We start from the raw sequence: 19,998 nt of genomic DNA, 5'->3' as shown, positions 1-19,998 counted from the left end.
GTTTTATTTTTGAAATACACCAATTTTTATACACTGCAGGAAAAACGAAAATAAATATTATACTGCAAATTTGCAAAAAAGCAGCATATGCATCAAAATAAACTATTTCCAGCAGTGCAATATGAGTCCTAAGCATCCCAGAAACGACACAGAAAGTCATAAAGTCAAAGATAACTTTTAAAAAGACCAGTATAGGCCCTGAGGCCCTGATGGTAAAAAAGATTACATTTCCGCGAAAATGACGTCACTTCCGGTTTCGGGCAGGTAATGGCGGAAATGCAAAAGTTCGCGCTGACGTCTATTCCAATGTAGGAAGTGTTATGAACAGCTGATCGGATCGGCAAAGCGTGTTTCTGGAATATTATGTTTTTGTTGCTGCAAGCTCTTTTTTATGCAGTTTTTGCTAAGCTTTGTGTGGAAGGAAACCGTGACCTAGGACAAGCTGATGGCATAAGATGTAAGTACAACTCCTCCGGTTTCATATGCAAAACAAATTTTTGCGCTAGCTTACGTGGTTGCAGTGCTACCGGGATTTAAAAATAGTTACGCAAAACAGAGCGTGTCCGCTCCGATCGGCTCTAAAGGGTTAATGTTGGTTAAACAGTCAATCAAAGCAGAGAGAGCTTCAGAAGGCTTAAATGAATAGTATAGCTGAATATCAAAAAGATGATAACATACTTCAGGAAACTGCTGTATTATCTGGCTTAAAGGAAGAATGTATATTAAAAACAGAATAGGTCCCAGCACGGAGCCCTGAGGAACTCCACACAGCAACTCTGTAGATTCTGACATGATCTAGTTTGCAGACACACTAAAACTCCTTTCAGATATGTAAGATGAAAACCAGTCTAGAACAGAGCCAGACATCCCTACTAGGTCTCTGTCTGTTTACCGGGAATGCATTTTACGAAAACCAGATTGGAAACGGTCATAGATGTTGTGTTTTTCCAAGTATGCTGTAAGTTGGACAGCAACTGCCTTCTCAAAGAGTTTTTACATAAATGGGAGTTTGGAGATGGGTCTAAAATGTTAAAGTAGAGTTGGATCCAGGTTAGGTTTTTTTGAGCCTTGGTTCCACAATGGCATATTTAAAAAAGCTGGGGAACACCCCAGTCTGAAGAGAAACATTAAAAAGGTTCACAACCCAAGGACCAATGGTATCAAAAGCATTGATGAAAAGCTTAGTGGGGATAATATCTGAGGGGCTTGAAGATGGCTTCATTTTGTCCAACAGGGCTGCTATTTCATCATAAGTCACAGCTGTAAAAGTTGACCAGGAGTGCAAAGGGAGTGCCTCACTCAGAGAACAAGAAAGTTTTGGGGAGATTTTAGCATTGATTTCTTTGATCTTATCAACAAAAAATCTGAGTTTATTACTGTTTGTCTATCTAAAGGTACCACGTCTGGGGATACAATAGCACTGATTTAGTCAAAAAGAATCTTGGGATTTCTCTTGTTTTTTGATATGAGTCTAGAAAAATATTCTGATCTAACATTTTTCACCGCATCATTAAAGGAGAGCATGAGATCTCGAAGATGGAGCCTCTGTACTTCAAGTTTGGTTTTCTTCCATAGTCGTTCTGTTTTGCGGCATATTCTCCTTAAGTTTAAGATAGAGTCATTTATCCAAGGGCATGTCTTTTCTTGTAAGGCAGAGCTTGTTTTAATAGGTGCTACTTGTACGGTGTACATTTTAGGATATCGTCAGGTATCAGACAAAAAATTGTCAGGAGTCAGTTGTCAAAAAAAAAATTGTCAGGTATCAGAAAAAAAATTGTCAGGTGTCAGTTGTCAAAAAAAAAATTGTCAGGTATCAGAAAAAAAATTGTCAGGTGTCAGTTGTCAAAAAAAAATTGTCAGGTATCAGGAAAAAAATTGTCAGGTGTCAGAAAAAAAATTGTCAGGTGTCAGTTGTCAAAAAAAAATTGTCAGGTATCAGAAAAAAAATTGTCAGGTGTCAGAAAAAAAATTGTCAGGTGTCAGACAAAAAATTGTCAGGTATCAGAACACAAGGTACCAGAGAGAAAATCTTCCTGCAGGTGGCGCTGTTGTCATGTCCCACCCGAATTGATTTCCAAATACGTCATCAACGTGTGACCGTGGGAGAGCGTAAGGTCATTGACCTCACCGGAGTTTTACCGTGGTTCAGGCTCCTAACGACACAAGGTAAGTTTAACTTTTTCTCCCTTTTGTTCATATTTTTGCCACAGTTGTGTTATATTAAGTTGCAGTTATGTTGTGAAAGTTACATATCAGAGACGGAAAGCCAGTTTTGTACGAAACCAAATCAGTACTATTTTTGTCTGGCTAATTCATTCTAGCTAGCGACAGTGGTGAAACGTGATTCAAATTTAAACTGTTCAGTAATTGTTTTGTATACATTTCAGCAAATGGACAAGCTGAAAGCTTACCATTGCCCTGATTCCTTGTTCAGGAGACCACTGTTTCATCTCACTCTAAGAAACAAACAAACAGACAATTGAATGTTTTTTTTTTTAAATCACTACAGAAAATAACATTTATTGTTTCTACAATAGCTCATGACACAGACTTCAGGAAAATATATATTTTTTGCACTGATGTTTTAACGCTTACCTCCACAGCTTTGTGGATTTCAGTAAAAGGTCGTTAGGGGCATCTTCGCTTCAACCCTAGAAGTTTTAAAACTCGTCTCAGATGCCTCTCACTGTTAAAAGACAACACAGACTTACATTATATTAAATGCAAACTGCATGTTTTGTCATTTTAGAGAGTTGTCACGGAAACTGTTGAAATGCAGACTTACCTTATTTTATGCCCATATGAATTCAGTGCACAGCTGATTTCCTTTTGTTTTAAGCCTTTGTTGAACAATGTTATTATCATCATATCTTGAAAGGTTAAGTGTAACAACAACAGTCTAATTGATCACCCACCTCTTACACTGAACATAAGTAATTAACCAGTAAAGTACTAAATCTTTTTATGTGGCTATTACACTAAAAGCATCGTCTATTCAGTGCCCACAAATAAAACATGTGTAGCAAAAAATACACTTCTTTGATATGAAAGAGGTGAACAGTAGTTAATAAATAAGTGTACTTTAGTCATTTATTTTTAATGCTCTTTTTTTAATAAAAAAAAATATATATATATTTTTGGTACAGTCACGGGAACCAGCCAGAGTCGGATACTCCTTTCATCATCGTCAGATGACATATTGCAGCAAAGTCTAAAAACAACAACAGAAAAAAACATATCGGGATCAAAAAATATCCCGACAGTAGCAATATAGAAAAGAGAAATAAAGAAAAAGAGCGACAGAAAGGATGCAGGCTGCTCGTGAGCTTTCAGCTTGTCCATTTGCTGAAATGTATACAAAACAATTACTGAACAGTTTCAATTTGAATCACGTTTCACCACTGTCGCTAGCTAGAATGAATTAGCCAGACAAAAATAGTACTGATTTGGTTTCGTACAAAACTGGCTTTCCGTCTCTGATATGTAACTTTCACAACATAACTGCAACTTAATATAACACAACTGTGGCAAAAATATGAACAAAAGGGAGAAAAAGTTAAACTTACCTTGTGTCGTTAGGAGCCTGAACCACGGTAAAACTCCGGTGAGGTCAATGACCTTACGCTCTCCCACGGTCACACGTTGATGACGTATTTGGAAATCAATTCGGGTGGGACATGACAACAGCGCCACCTGCAGGAAGATTTTCTCTCTGGTACCTTGTGTTCTGATACCTGACAACTTTTTGTCTGACACCTGACAATTTTTTGTCTGACACCTGACAATTTTTTGTCTGACACCTGACAATTTTTTTTCTGATACCTGACAATTTTTTTTGACAACTGACACCTGACAATTTTTTGTCTGATACCTGACAATTTTTTTTGACAACTGACACCTGACAATTTTTTGTCTGATACCTGACGATGTCCTAAAATGTACACCGTATACTTGATCCAAAATGGATTTGCATTCTCTATTAAAGGACTGAATGAGATTATTTACATCATTTCCAGTAAAAAGTGGAGAACTGTCAAGCACAATCGAGAATCTCTCAGCAGTAGTCTGTTATTATCCGTCTATGAGTTTTTAACTTCATAGGTGTTTGTTTAGAGCTAAAATTGAATTTAAAAAGACACAATTATGATCACTCAAATGTACGTCCTAGACAAACACGTTGCCAATGTGGAGGCCCAAGGAAAAGACAAGGTCCAAGGTACGGCCTTTTAAATGGGTCGGATCAGAGACATGTTGGACAAAGTTAAAAGAATTAGATATAGATAAAAGTTCAGCTGGAGAGTTAGATGAGGCATCATCAATATGAATGTTAAAATCTCCAAGAATCAAAACTTTCTCCAGCTCCGTAAAACCCTTTAAGAACACAATAGCAGGGCCAGGAGGGCGATAGACTAAAACACAATAAAAGATGTTCATAGAGCCCACCTTAATTGTTTGCGACTCAAAAGAAGAATAGGACTGGGAGGCAGCGGATAAGAAGAGACCGCCAGGGACTGCCAATTCATTCATCCTCGGCCCAACCCAACCGGCAGACCGTTCACTGTGTCAAAATATTATGTTAATGTAAGAGCATGTAGGGGTGGACCGCCTTTTTGGTTGATCAGTTTTCTCCTGTTTTGTTAGGCAGGGAGGAAAGTGATTGTCGTTTGGTTTAGTTCTTTTGAGTAGGTAAGTTGTGTTTATTTCCTGAGATAGGTTACTTTTTGTTTGTTGTTTTGGCCTTGGGTTCACCCTGAAGTTATGGTATGCTCCCTTCCTTTGTTTAACTGCACTTATTGTAAATAAATCCCTGTCACAAAATATTAAGTGTGTGACGTGCTGCTTGGGGTTGGACGGGGATGGATCACCCTTTATGTTGTGGTCTGGCCGCGCCTAGACGGGCTGTAACACACCTTTGAGTGCAAATTCGATCACATCTTGGGGAAGTGCACTGCGATCGTGAGTTCTCAGAACCTGCTCTTTGAGCAAAAAGAATGACAACATCACGGAACGTAAGTTTGGATAACATCATAGAAAGCTCACAGCTCTCCAACGGGAGATTAAGAGACCAGTGTTGGACTGTTAGAACAGCTTTGAAATTCATATGAGTTGTTCGCACTAAAGTAAAAACCACCATCACTTCATGCGGAGACCCCTTCAGCGCCAGCTGCGGCCTCAAGGCTGGAGCTGAACAAAACACCCTGATAACGACTGTGTTTAGACTGTTCCCCCCATTCCATGCAAGGCCACCTGGGTTGGCTGGAAGACTGTTTACTTAGCCTGGCGGGGCGAAGGTCACTGTCTCAGCTGAACTCTGGACACACACACACATACACTGATATGCACACACTGATCCCCCCTCCCTTTCCAAACGCCTTCGATGCTTGTGCCCTACCGGGGAAGATGGCAGTCGACTGGACCAGCGCAGACATGCTGCAGGACCGGAAGCACTGTCTACACCGGCTCTCTCTTACCCTTTACCCGCCCCTGTTGCTTGTCTTGTGTTTCTGTGGTGTATTGATAGTCATGTGCTTTTTGTGCTGAGGTGTTTTTTCTGTTATCAAACTGTTCTCCCACTAGGAGCTCAGTCTGAGTGGAGTTTTTTTTCTCCTCCTCTTACCTCATGTTATGTATTTTCGTTGTTTTTTTCCTATCAGCCTACCTTTCTGACATGTCTCCCCAATGTGATGTTTGTGTAAAGTTGGTCAGAAGGTTCCTTTGTAAGTGCGCATGCGCCATTAGCGTGCTGCCTGCTGTAACCCTAATTTCCTTCGGGATTAATAAAGTATTCTGATTCTGATTCTGATCTGGAAGGGTAACTGGCAGCAGAAACCGGGGACGCCTCCAGGCCAGTCGGGAAATCTCCGATCTGTAGGCTCATCTAATGTGCACCTGGAAGCCGGCCCACCAGCCTCTTTTCCTCGATTTCTTCTTGTAATTGCCTAAGGCATGTTTCGTAGGTAGCAAGAAGTAATCTGGTGGGGTAGAAGAGCACACAAATGGTGGGGGGAAATTTATCCTATAACTGTCCCAATCGTCATAAAGACGTTCCATAAACTCTTTGATGTGGAGCAAGGAAGAACGGTCATAAATCGCAGCAGCATAGCTCCATATATTAAACGTCAGGGCTGATATAATAGCATAAAATACAATACAACACAGACAGTTGGCCTCCCTCCTAACGAGGGAGGCCAACAATCCAGCAAAGAATGACTGTCAGCCACCGCTGAAGAAGGAGATGGTGATTGATCATTAGGGCACAGGTGGGTGATGATCCACAGGTGAGCAGGGTGGGTACCCGTAACGTAAAAAATCCCTCAATATAACAAAGCACCACGAAAGTAGCCCATAAAGTAACCACAAAATTAAACCAACAACAGTTTAAAAACATTATTCAACAGCATTAACTAAGTTTACTTAATAAATACTCCATTTACAGCTTCCTCACAACACTACAGCACATCAGGCAGAGTGGGATAAGCGGAGAGTAAAAAAAAAAGGTGTGTTTTGATGGCCTTTAGCATTTGATGACCTTCTAAAATCTCTGCAGTGTGGAAAGAAAACAACCAACAGGTCCATTAAAACGAGTGCTTTATTACAGGCAGTTGGAAAGGTTAAATGAATGGAGCGTGAGTGTGCGGTGTTAGTGCCAAAGCTTTGGATCAACATCAGTCAGTCCCCTGGTGGATAACATACAGCCAAGGAGTCAGATAAAATTTGGCTGGGCTTTCAAACTGATAAGAAGCAGAGAAAAGACCATCGGAGCACAGAACAGCACAGTATGGACACGCAGCAATTTCCTGCTGCTCCGATCAGCACAGAACGAGATGTTACAACATTAAAGAAGTGAGGCTCAGAATGCACAAAGCTGTTGAAATGAAGAACTGTACTGAGACAAGAAAAGCCTCTGAATTTCAAAGGAAGTGTAGGTTTTGTTGTGTAGGTTTTTATTCCTACATTTTGAAAAATGTCATTTATTGCTGTTCATTACGTGGCAAAGTTTATACTAAAATATTTATCAGTTCCCTCCATCTACACTTATCCATGGGAAAGTGGCTATTTTTCTGCATGTATGGGCTTCAAAGTTCTGCACATTTTCTATAATTTGATGTATTGTTACTTCAGAAAACTGTGACACTGATTGCAGTCATCGCTAAGCCGAGTTTCGGGAAGGGTGATCCCAAGTGCAATATTGTGGAGTGGGTGCCAAGTATTTCCACTAAATGGTGTTGGCGGATTTGATGTTACCCAGTGTTGCCTTAATGGGTTTTGTTGAAATGGAAACACTCAGAATTCAAAGCAAAACATACAATTGTATTTAATTGCCCAACATGGCTTAATCGGCCACAGAATTAGCTGAAAGTTAAAAGAGACACGTCACATTTTTCCTTATTTTCTGCTTACTTACGGCCTACAATGTTGAATGTTTATATTAAATGTAATGTAATTGATAGAGTTGTATTGTTGATTGTCATTTATGCTTAGAAATATTTAACCATAGATGCTTAGAAGTGTATAATTAATTGTGTAGTGATAAGTTGTGTGATCTTTAACAGGCTACAGAGGCCTGGTGTGCATTCCACACTGGGAGCATGGGAAAGTTTGTACCTTGTTTAATTGTTATGGTAGGATTAACGTAGTTACATCTGTTCTAGTCTAAGTGCTTTTCTGTTTAGATGAACTGCTGGACTTCCTCACCGGGGGGGGGGGGGGGGGGGGGGGGGGGGGGTCTAGTCTACCCTCTTCCTAACCAAGGATGTTTGCTTGTGTGCTTTTATGACCCTTTGATCAGCAGTAACATACACACACACACACACACACACACACACACAGTATGTCATATGTTAATGAACCTATGCATATTCATGTAACCTCAATAAAAGGACAGTGTACGGGAGGACGGACGAGAGCTACTGGGGTCAAGCGAAGGAACGGCGTTTGTCTGGTTCTCTCCCGTGCACGAGTACCATGAAGAAGTTTGCCTACTTGCGTCTTGCTTGCAGTGTAATTATATTGTCTTAACGTTCCAGCGAATAGGTTTATGCTACAAACCTATCATTAATAATATGTGGATGAATTTGAGAAGCTGTCATTTCCAATAGTGAACATCAGCCGTCAGTGACCTTTCCCAAAGCTTACAAATCAGAAATGCCCTAAAACCTAAAACTTTTTAAATTTACTTTAGATTATTCGAACATAATAGTGCAGTCTTGAAGTATAAACCTGAAAGCAGGCATGTTTCCTTTGGATAGACAGTGTGAACTTAGTTATATGCATCCATCCACTCCCACTTATCCTTGTCAGGGTCACGGGGGGCTGGAGTCTGTCCCAGCTGCCTTACGGCTAGAGGCAGGGTACACCGTGGACAGCTCACCAGTCTGCCACAGGGGTAACACATAGACAACCATTCATGCTCACATTCACACCTATGGGCAATTTAGAATCACCAATCACCCTAAACCCACTAAGTGCATGTCTTTGTACTGTGCGAGGAAGCTGTAGTGCTGTGGGGAGAACATGCAAACTTCACACAGAAAGAACCCGGCCTGCTGGTGGAATTCAACTCAGGACCTTCTTGCTGTGATGTAACAGTGCTAACTAGCATGCCACATTGCTACGCCAAATTATTCAATATAATTTTTTTTAAAACATTTAAAAAATATATTTTTATAAGTATATCCATTTATTTTTATTATATTTAATTATATTGCAATTATTCAATATGATTAAAAACTATATTCAGTAATAAACATCTGCTTTAGATAGTTTTTCAGCCTTTACTTCTTCTTTTGTTTCCCACTTGTTCAGTTTCCTCAGATATTTTTGGGGACACCCTGAGATATCCTGCAACTGAAAAAATATGCCTAATTTTTTAGCTGAGAGTTCTTTTGGGAATCACCTTGTTGGTGCAAAATTACTATTGTATGTTTGTCAAACATGGGGGAAAAAAATGCTATGTGTAACAAAGTGTTTAAAGATACGATTTAAAATTAGAAGTTGGCCGTTTTGTGTAGACACAATGCTGATTCATCCCATGAGTTAGGTGCCTTTTTATGCTCGAATGATTCACAGGTCAGTGTTAAGTGGCTAAACAAACAAAAAAAGAAGATTCCTCTGAAAATGACAAAGACTTGACTGAAAATGAGTGAAAAAGCATCAATGTCGAAACAAATACTTGATAGATTTCCAGGAATTATTGCTCAAGTCTGTCTCCTTGGAAGACAAATATAAAGAAACGAGGGTTGGCGTCAGACTTCGGCTTCCCGGGACAAAAGAGAGAATAAATAACAAAAGAAAATTGAACAAGCAACAAAAGGGCTGCGTGGAACCTGACCTGCAATTTGGTGCATCCAAATTCTGCAAAACACTGAAGGAATTTAAGTGATTTCTTGTAATAATCCCCAGGTGACTAATCGGTCACCCCTTGCATCAGCCCGCAACCTTTCGAAGTTTTCTTCCTGTCACGCTCAGACCTCATTGGAGAAACATATATGTCTCTAAGCTTGTGGAGATTGGATTTTCCAATGCAAAGGGGAACCCATTTTTGAACTTAAAACATTATTGGATGCTTGGAACTCTGCACTTAGCCAAGTTGATCTTTAAAACCTGCTGCATAACAAAAGGATTCAATTGTTATCCACAAAAGTCATGACAGAATCTCCAGAGATGCTTATCATGCAGTCCTAAAATCCATTTTTCTCAGCTGATGAGATGAATATGGACAAAAGCACTTAATTGTGTTTGTTTGGTGAATGTTTCTGAACATGCTTTTGCACATTTAATTGTAAAACACTGCATAATCCTTAGAGTGTTTCCTCCATTAAATCAGACAAAGTCCTTATTAATAAAACATGTCTGAGTCTTCCACACACTTGTAGTTGCGGTAAGCACTTCGGCACTGTAAGCATTTAACAGGAAAAACTGGATTTCTTACAGATACCGTAAGTGTGTGGTTTGGAAATGACACACACATGCACACATCCCCCATGCAGGACACAGTAGTTTCCTTCTGCAGGAGTTTATGTGTTGTGACTCCACAGCTCCACTCTCTGGTTGTACTTTAATGACACAGCGCAGAACGCCACATACGTTCAGACTCGTTTTGTACTTTAGCCTCCTCTGAGTTGTCCCTGCAGGAAAAAAGCTGACACACATTTGGCTCGTGATAAAAGTCTGAAAAGACCTCACAGACTGTGCTCCAGTGCATTCTGTAACTCACGGTCACTGCCAAAACCTCCTCTTTGTTTGTTGATTTCAGGTAATGACAAGTTTACATGGTTTAAGGAGGAAGCGCGTTTCATAATGACTGAGGTTTTGCGAGGTCAACTCAGTAACGGAATGTTGACTCACAGAGATAAAGCTTCGAGATAGCAAGCTGTGCTTTCGTAAGCCACCGTGAAATGTTTTCCTGTGACAGGACAGCAGGAAGCTCTTTTACCTGTGAAGGTTTAGTCATACCGTGTTCACAGAAGTTTAATGACGGCTTGCACTTTGTGAGGTTGGAGGGGTAATAATATATCCTTAGTGTGCAGTTCATTCATGGGTCAGCTCAGGGTCCAGGTGTTTGTAGTGAGATGGTGTTTGTGTCAGCTGATGTCTTTTAGTAACTATGAAATTATGGTTAGTGGTGTCAAACAGGCTGGTCAGACAGGCTGGTTTGAGTATTTCAGGAAGCGTTGATTTTCTGGAATTTTCCCATGCAACCATCTCTGGGTTTTACAGAGATTTGTCTGAAAAAGAGAAAATATGGGGGAAAATGCTTGAGGCTGATAGGAAAGCAACAGTAACTCAAACAACCACACGTTTCAACCAAAATATGCAGAAACATGACCAACAACCCACTCATAAATAGGCCCTCTCCCTTGGGTCTTGGCCTTGTCCAGTGATGTCTGAGGCGACTCAGAGTCCTACAACACCGGTAATAACTCCCACACGAGTATTCACTAGCTGGGCCCATGTCCTCATTTTAGGTTTGACAGCATTTTAGCAGGTAAAGGTGAATGGCTTGGACATGAGTTGAGCTGCAGTTTGGGGAAGGCCTCAAAGGGGACTGGCGGCGGCTCCCGGGCCTGGCAGATTGCCATGTACTAAATAGAAGTGAAGAGGTTAAGGAAGTGAAAAGGGGAGGGAGGTTGGGGCACGTAAACGAGAATGACGAGCTTGTATAACTGGGAGAACCTATATAGATGAGAACTGGAAGGAGCGTGTTTGGAGGCGTGATCCCACTCCTGAAATTCCGATACTTAATCTCCAAAAATAGACATTATGCTTGACCTGGGAGAGCTGCCCTCTAGGTAAAGTCGATGGCTCATATGGCTCTCCATCATATCAGTGCTGCTGACTTGGGGTATATTGGTTATTCCATATAAGTTTGGGGTTAATAATAAAAATAATTATTATTATTATCAGTATTATTATTAGTAGTAGTTTTTCCCTCCTGATTCTATTGATCCTGGACATATCTCTCTAAGTATCCTAATTTATGTGATGTCTTGCTCTATGTTGAATTTTTCAAAATAAAATTTTCAAAAGGAGGAAAACAAAAAACAACCAAGGTATGCAGAAAAGCCTCTGTCAATGCACAACATGTCAGTTCATAAGGATTCAGCAAAACTGTGAAATTAGACAACTGGAAAAATGTTGATGGCTTGATGTGTCTCAATTTCTGCTGTGACATTCAAGTGGTAGAATTTCATGTGAAAAACACAAAAGCATGGCTCCATCCTACCTTAAATCAATGGTTCAGACTGCTGCTGCTGAAGGTGATGGTGTAATGGTGTGGGGATTGTTTTCTTAGCACAGTTTACGGGTATCAACTAAGCAAATATATACCATACATGGGTACTGTTGCTGCTGACCATATCCATCCATGTATGACCATAGTATACAGATCCCCTGATGGCTGTTTTCAGCAGGATCAAGCACCATGTGACAAAGCTTAAATCATCTAAAACTGGTTTCTTGAACATGACACTGTGTTCATGTACTTAATCTGCAACAATTGTGTGCTGCTTTCATGCATGTGTTCTGTAAACCTGTCTTTAAATGATCAGCTTTCTATAAGATAGGCTATGATTTAATTAAAAAACAATAAACAAAAAATTAGACGAGGCTACTATGACCACTGTTATGAACCAGAAATATAATGTAATTAAATAATACTCAAGTACCTAAATCTGGCTCTACCTCAACCTTTCATGACACTAATGTGCAACTTAAACATGAATTATGCTTCTATATTTTGAAAACTTGATAACTAAAAATTAAACACTAAAGTTTCTTGTCTTCTCCCACCACAAGAATGCACACAAATACCTGACGTATGATATTAATTTATTTTAATAATTTGTGTGCTAAAGAGAATATCCACTCTCCCTGAGCCTGGTTCTACCTTTTCTTCCTGTTAAAAGGGAGTTTTTCCTTCGCACTGTCCTCATAGCGGTTTGTCTGATTGGGATTGTCTCTATATTGCTGTAGGATCTTTGCTTTTGTAATATAAAGCACTTTGGGGTGACTGTTGTTTTGATTTGATGCTTTATAAATAAAACTGAACTGAATTGAATTAAGGTGACATCTATAGCCTGTGTTCCTGTAAAACAAGCACCAGTCAAATAACCAGTGTTGCTCAGTTACCTATTTACAGTAAAATAAGAAACTAAATATTAATGGCCATCTTTTCAAAATAGGAAAAGAAACAGGACAAAAGTTCTCCAGTGTAACAGCAACATGAACTGAATTCCCTGCTTTTGTTCAGGTGTATCGCCACAAGAGGGAGCCATCAATCAAGTTTTGACAAACTTCCTACACTTGTCTACACGATAATGAACAGCTACGATCTCCTTTCTTCCCTGACAGGAGTTCACTTTGTAAAGTGGTGAGAAGCTGTTAACCTAGCAGTGGCTGGATTTGCTGGTGGTCATAGAGCAGCGCTTCTGCCCTGTGCCCCGGATGTTAATGACCAAGTGGAAAATATTGAATTAAACTAACTTGAACGAATACAACTCAGGATCAATCTTTATATTTTTGATATAGATTAAATAAATCTGTCAGGTGTGGTGTGTGAACTTTCAGCTTCTGAAGTGGGGCATGTCTTCTAGAAAAATAGTTCATTAATCATCTCCAAAAGTTGACTCTGTTCATCTGGACGTAGCGTTTTGTCACTCATCCAAGTGACTTCTTCAGTCTCAGCTGACTGCAGGTTTCCCCAATCTTATGAACAGTACATTGCATAAACTTTAGTCTCTCTGTGAATGGTACTCATGGCCATTGATCAGTGGGCTTTGATCAGTGGGTTTTGGTCAGTGGTTGTTGATCACTGGACATGGGAATTTGCATAATTAAGATTAAGGAACTGACCTCCCAGCCCATTGTTCCTTCAGTGGGCTGGTTTCAGTAATTATGCAAATGTACTGTTTATAAGATTGGGGAAACCTGCAGTCAGCTGAGACTGAAGAAGTCACTTGGATGAGTGACGAAACGCTACGTCCAGATGAACAGAATCAACTTTTGGAGATTTACTTACCTGGATGATTGAGCATGCATCAAGAAGTTCATTAATCAGCAAAGTCATGTGACTGATCCTCTGCCAAATATGAATTGCTGTACATGTGATAATAAATAGGGTAGTGGCTGATGCTGTTATAAATCTGCATCCAGGACTACAGGATGAACTCTTCTAGATGTTAAGAATAAAGTCTAAATATTAATAATTTTTCCCAGATCTAATCAACTACCATTCCCATAAGTCGTTAAAGCCTTTGAAAATAACATCATGTCATGGGAAGTGCAACGTTAGCATTGCATTCAGCTGCTTGGGTCCTCTGGGTGTCATTCAAGCAGCAGAGCTGCCTGTAAGGACTTTGGTTACTTCACACTGCATGCCACACACACATTATGAACACTGATAGAGAAACGAAAAGATCCAGTATTAAACTTGCCACATCTGCGTGTGTGCAGGAGTCTTCTTGACTCACTTGCGGGACTTGGTGGTAACTAAATGGATATTGGAAGATCAATCATAAACAGAAAAGGATGACGACAATGAGGCATGAAGAAGCTACAAAAGGCAGAGGGAGTTCAGTCCTTGCTGTTTTACCAGCAAATGGGTCGGGACACGAGTACCAGATTAAGGTTAACAGTTAAGGGAAATTTGTGTGTTATAGAGATGCAGTCCAAGGTGCATCAGTGACAACTGCTAACGGGTATGAGACCAGTGATCTATCTAGCTTAATATAATTTTTTTCAAACATTAATTTAGAGTTAAATGCATTAAATACATATTTTTTTGTTCAAGTGTTGAGCACAACACATGTTGCTGCATTCAATACTGGCCTGCCACTGACATTCAATACTGTTGCTGTGTTATGTGACCGTAAGCACATGCAAAATAATGAGTATCGATGGCTATAGGATGGAATGGTGCATGATATCTGGTCTGATAAAACACTTGGTCAGCTCTATGTATGAAATAAAGGATAATTATCACTTTTAAGGTCTAATGACTAACAAAATCTGACATTTAGTTAGATTTTGTTTGGAATGCAAATAAGAAAACGTTGCAATTATCAGTACAGCAGTGTTATCCAGAGCAGACGCAACAGGGTTCGTTGGGTTCATGCAGACACACCCACACAGACACACACAAATCACAGTTGCTGGCTTGCCTTTGTGAGGCATGTCCATAAAAACAGGTCAGACTGACTATTTTATGATTGGCATTTTCTAAATTCCTGCATAGTGCTGAACATGATCGCATTTGACAATCAGGGAGATGGAAATCAGAGCTCTTGTATAGTGGATATTGCATGTATGCTTTAGAGAGTCATTGCACTCATGTAAACTTCATTGATTGAAACTCTCATTCATCACACAGCTGCCTTGTTCAATTGCATGTATACACACGCGCGCGCACACGCACAAACACACACACACACACACACAGAGGTCTCTGTGATACACTGGTGTTGTCAGCTCAGCAGGGTGTAGACTAGCCCAGAGAAATGCCACAGACACACCAGGCATGGCGTGAGGGACTCCTCAGTGATGGAGTGTGGTCTGTGCACCTGTTTGTTCCCGTTTACTGGAAGACCTATTTTCATTATTAATGCAGTGTGGGCATGTGCTTTTCCCCTTTATAAATATATACTAACTGCTTCCCTTAAACATAGTGGTATATAATTGAACACATACAGTAACTGAGGCTCTAGTTACTTTACAGCAAGTCCTGCATTCATTTATCAAACAAGATATAATTGATTTTTGCATGAATTTGCAATGGGATTTAACATTTGTAGTTCCAACACTTCTCCATAAACAAGCATTGCATTCTGACCTTTCTCAAGGTGAACAGTTTTGTTCTTGACAAACACACAACGCCTGCTGGCTACATCACAACAGGGGCCTTGGCAACATGACTTAGGGGGATGCACAAATGATGTGTGCCCATTTGCAACTGTTTACTATGCAAATGTTGTGCAGTGATTTCAGAGGACTTGTAAATAACTTAAACTAATAATGAGAATCAATATTAATATTAATGTTCTAATAAAACCTCCCATCCACATATGTGCCATTGTGGGCATTTGGTGCCAACTCTGCACAGGAGGAGCCAGCGAGTGCAGCCACTGAAAAGATGTTTTACCCACACACACTCTCTCTATTAATGTCTTAATTGTGGCCCCAGATGGCGGAGGACAGATGGCAGTCCCAATGCCAAGAAATCTTGAAAATGAAAAACCCTTGAAGAGATGTTATAACAATGTTTTAAAAGTATTATATATATATATATATAATTTAATTTGTTTCTTACTTAAACTAAGTCTACATATTTAACTGGAGTTAACGCAAGCGCTACAAAAATATTAATAAAGCTTCTGTTTGATTCAGGTAAAGCATAATGAAGCCGAGGTTTCCTCTTTTTTTTTTTAATCAAAAAGAGTGATGTAACATGAACTAGCTAAAACGACTGGATTATGGATTTTTCTGTGCAGCTCTCAATAAAAAAAAATCCCTCCCTAAATCTCACAATGTCATCCAAATTTTAAGACACGCTGCTCAGAAGGGTTAACAGCTTTCTAAGCTAACAAAGTAGAGAACATAGTAAACACTATAATGAAAACAAAACTAAATCATAATTATAATCGTACCGGCCAGGCTGTATTGTTGTCAAACTGTAATATTGATAAATGTAACCAGACTCTATATCACTTCAGAGACCGAGAAACTGACAAAGAAGGGGTGCCAAATAAAGGACACAACAATTTTAACTGAGTAATTAATTTTTAAAATCATTAATTACATTTAGCCATATTTTCTCTCTGTTTCAAGCTTTACATTTACATTAAGGTGCCATTGCTAGAGGGAAATTCTTCTGTTTCATCACCAAATATAGGGCTATTTCAGTGTTTTAACAGTGAAGAAAGCGTTGCAAGATTTAATGGTGACTTTTTTCAGTCTATTTGCTTTGCATTTGAATATGAACAATCTGAACTTTGAATTTAATTCAGCATGAACAGATTTTGCATCCTATTCATTTCTTTATGGAACAGAGCTAGAAATATTTGCTTCTGGCACACATTTTTTCAATGTGTATTTTTAAGTTGTTGCTTGTTTAAACATATACCCAGTTTAGTCTGTAGTGTGTCTAGACTACTGCTTTTGCCATTTACTAGGACCAAAAAGAAACAGGCAAATGGCATGACCTCAGCTGATAACCTTCCATTTACTGTGTTTCATTAAGGTCAGCTAAGTCATTCAGCACATCAGAATGAAATTAATACAGTACGTCTCTATTGCTGGTAGGAGAGTGAGATATAAGAACTTTTCTGGCAGGAACCACTGGCCATATAATATAAGTATAAATGCAGCTTGATTTTCTAAAATCCATTCAGAGTAGTTCTTGTCACGGCTGGCGGAGTGAGCCGTGTGGAGTGGAGGAAAAGGAGGACCCAAAATGCAGCAAACTGATGATACGAGTAGAGATGGACCGATCCGATATTACGTATCGGTATCGGTCCGATACTGACCTAAATTACTGGATCGGATATCGGAGAAAAATAAAAAATGTAATCCGATCCATTAAATATCACGAAAGCACCTCGCAAAACTTGCAACACGCCGTAACTCACCTCAGAACGTTAGCAGTCGGAGCAGTATGCATCACGTGATAGAGCAGCTGTGGCATGCCGGACCTGTCGGTGGTCTGGATAGCATGTGGAGCTTCGCTAGCAACCTGGCATTTCATCTCCGACAAAGTTATCCCCGAGAGAAGTAAAGCAAGTGTGTAAGTCCATCTCTGAATGTTTGTAAAGCATTCCCACGTTAAGCTTAACAAGCGACTGCCTCTTGCTCTCCGGCTGCTACTTCAATCATGAAACTGCTTAAATGATCAGCTGATCGGCTTTTCTGTCGCGAGTCCGTCTCTCTTGTTTGTTTTTGGCCCACTTTGCACCAGAAAGAGGAAACCAGCGGCTGAACAACAGCAGAACGTTTAAGCTTGATAAGCTGTTGTTAGAATTTATTTAATATTTCTTTCTACACCAGGATCGTTTTCTACGTAGCTGACGGCTGGTAACTGTGCAGGGGCGGATCTAGCAAAGTTTAGCCAGGGGGGCCGATAGGGCATTAACAGGGAAAAGGGGGCACAAAGACATACTTTTCTTTCTTATTCTCATTTAAAATGTCGAGCTTTTAATAAATAATTATCTGACACCCAAAGTTTTAATTTGATGTAAAATGAATAGAAGTCAATTACTGTATATAGTGACTATTAAGTCTAATATATACCCTAGTAAGCTATAGTACTTTTTACTTTGGGAAGGTACCATCTGTGCAGTCTGCAATTTTGTTGAAGAAAGATGTTGAATCTATTTAATATTTCTTGAAAAATAATTGATTTCTGTGCATTTTTTTTCACACTGCATCAAATTAAGGTTGATTACGTCGATTAAGCATCATGAGGTGGCACGTGAGGGGTGGTTCCTTATTTTTTATTTATTTATTTTTGTTGTTGCTGGGAGTTGGAACCCTATTAGTTAGGTTGCTTAATATTTACGCTAAGTACTCTTTAAAATACCAGAATAGGGAGGATGGTGTAGGTTTAAGTTTATTAGATTGATCAGTATTGCTGAACTATGAAATATTTTTTTTGTATACAGGTATAACAGAATAGCTTTAGTGTAGTTGTTGTTTTAAACTTGAGTATGAACTTGCAGACTTGCAAAATGCAGCAAGATATTTTAAAAAACAGTTTTGTTGATTAAAAAACACTATATCGGATTCATATCGGTATCGGCAGATATCCAAATTTATGATATCGGTATCGGTATCGGACATAAAAAAGTGGTATCGTGCCATCTCTAGTTGTGGCCAGTGGCATCCTCCATGCATCCATGCTGTTGCATGCTGGGGCAGCAGGCTGAGGGTCGCAGATGCCAACAGACTCAATAAACTGATCCACAAGGCCAGCAATGTTGTAGGGATGGAGCTGGACTCCCTCAAGGTGGTGTCAGAGAGGCGGATGTTGTCCAAGATAAGGACAATGCTGGACAACACCTCCCACCCACTCCGTGACATGCTGGCCACAGGAGCACGTTCAGTGAGACACTGAGATTACCCAAATGCACCACTGAACGACAGGCAATCTTTCCTGCCTGTGGCTCTCTTCCTGAACATCTCCTCCATCTAATGAACAGTACAGTGAAATAGTTACACCCTTTTGCACATGCTCTACAATGAAAATAACAAATTTTTACAGTTTAGAGTAAAATGTCAGTCATACATATTTAATCTTTGCAATATTCTGGATATTTATAATTAAGCTATTTTTATATATTAGAGTAAATTAAATTTAGTAACTTTGCAATGTACTTGATTAATCCCGAAGGAAATTATGTGGTTAGAGTGGCTCCAAGACAATAAAACAGTAACAGACTGAAATCAATTAAATCATACAATAGTTCAAATTTTATTCGTGCATGTGAAGAATAACATTGTATTATTTAATTGATTTCGGTCTGTTACTGTTCTTATTGTCTTGGAGCCACTGTAACCACATAATTTCCTTCGGGATTAATAAAATATTCTGATTCTGATTAAGCAGGTGACTCATTTTGAAAAGTTACAAAATTATGTAACATCTAATAGACCAAAGTTCAAAACCAGATAAGTAACAATATGAAAGAAACATGCAATGTATAAACTTACCCCACCCTCTGTTGTCTGATAGCCACTGTAGGCATCTTTTGTTCTTTTCCAGAACACATTTCTTTGGAAACCAAAGAAATGAATTAAACAGCTTATTTCACTTCTTTGGTTTAACATCCAACAAAATGGGGCTTGGTGTTTTGTAAGACTCACGTGAGTGTTTGGGTTTTGAATCATTCACATCTTTCAGTGTTCATTTTTCCTGTCTATCAAATTGCCATTGGCTCTCTATTCATCACCATCCCCCTCAAGCCACACAAACAGATACACACTCACACACACACTCACATCCATTTCGTCCTTGTCTGTATCTGGGAGACTTCTGGGGGCACCGTGTTGTATTTTTAATGGCATCCTTCTTTCCCAGCTGTGTATGATGAATGTTTGATATGACCTCCAATGGCCTTTGGAGAATAGAATCAAACCCAACCCACCACGCCACAAAGCCTCTGAAATATTCACATCCAGGAGCTGCTGAGTGGATTCCTGCTCCTGGTAGCATTTTTAAGTCAATAAAACACCTGCAGTGGCCCCGTTAGGCTTGCCAGAGGGAAATCTAGAATGAAATTCTGGATTTGTGCGCACGTGTATATGTGTATCTGTCTGACTCGTTTTTTGGTCTACACCTCCCTTTCTGTCTCTGTCATATTTGTGCCATGTTTTTTCTAGCAATGCTCAAACGTAGTTTTAAAGTTGTTTGTGTTCACAGAGGCCAAAGTTTAGCAAGTACCGGTAGGATTATTCTCCTGGGAAAACGGAGCATCTTTTATGTTCATATCAAAAGACAGAACTGTTTAT

At 39.5% G+C, this 19,998-nt stretch overlaps 1 long non-coding RNA gene across 1 annotated transcript; it reads right to left on the bottom strand.

Moving 5' to 3' along the window:
• Positions 1–2,391: 2,391 nt before the first annotated feature.
• Positions 2,392–3,815, bottom strand: LOC146706101 (uncharacterized). Its single transcript, XR_014921736.1, has 6 exons — positions 3,801–3,815; positions 3,567–3,734; positions 3,174–3,211; positions 2,786–2,870; positions 2,596–2,686; positions 2,392–2,456 (listed from the first exon to the last, which is right to left on the bottom strand). It is a non-coding gene; the product is annotated as an uncharacterized LOC146706101 (long non-coding RNA).
• Between the last annotated feature and the right edge of the window lie 16,183 nt (positions 3,816–19,998).

Source organism: Copadichromis virginalis, linkage group LG7 (assembly GCF_057382275.1).
Source record: "Copadichromis virginalis isolate Kocher_CV1m ecotype Utaka linkage group LG7, C_Virginalis_male_GT1.1, whole genome shotgun sequence".
In the NCBI taxonomy this organism is placed as follows: Eukaryota; Metazoa; Chordata; class Actinopteri; order Cichliformes; family Cichlidae; genus Copadichromis; species Copadichromis virginalis.
Note: the sequence above shows the minus strand (reverse complement) of the source record. Positions and strands in the feature narration are given on the sequence as shown.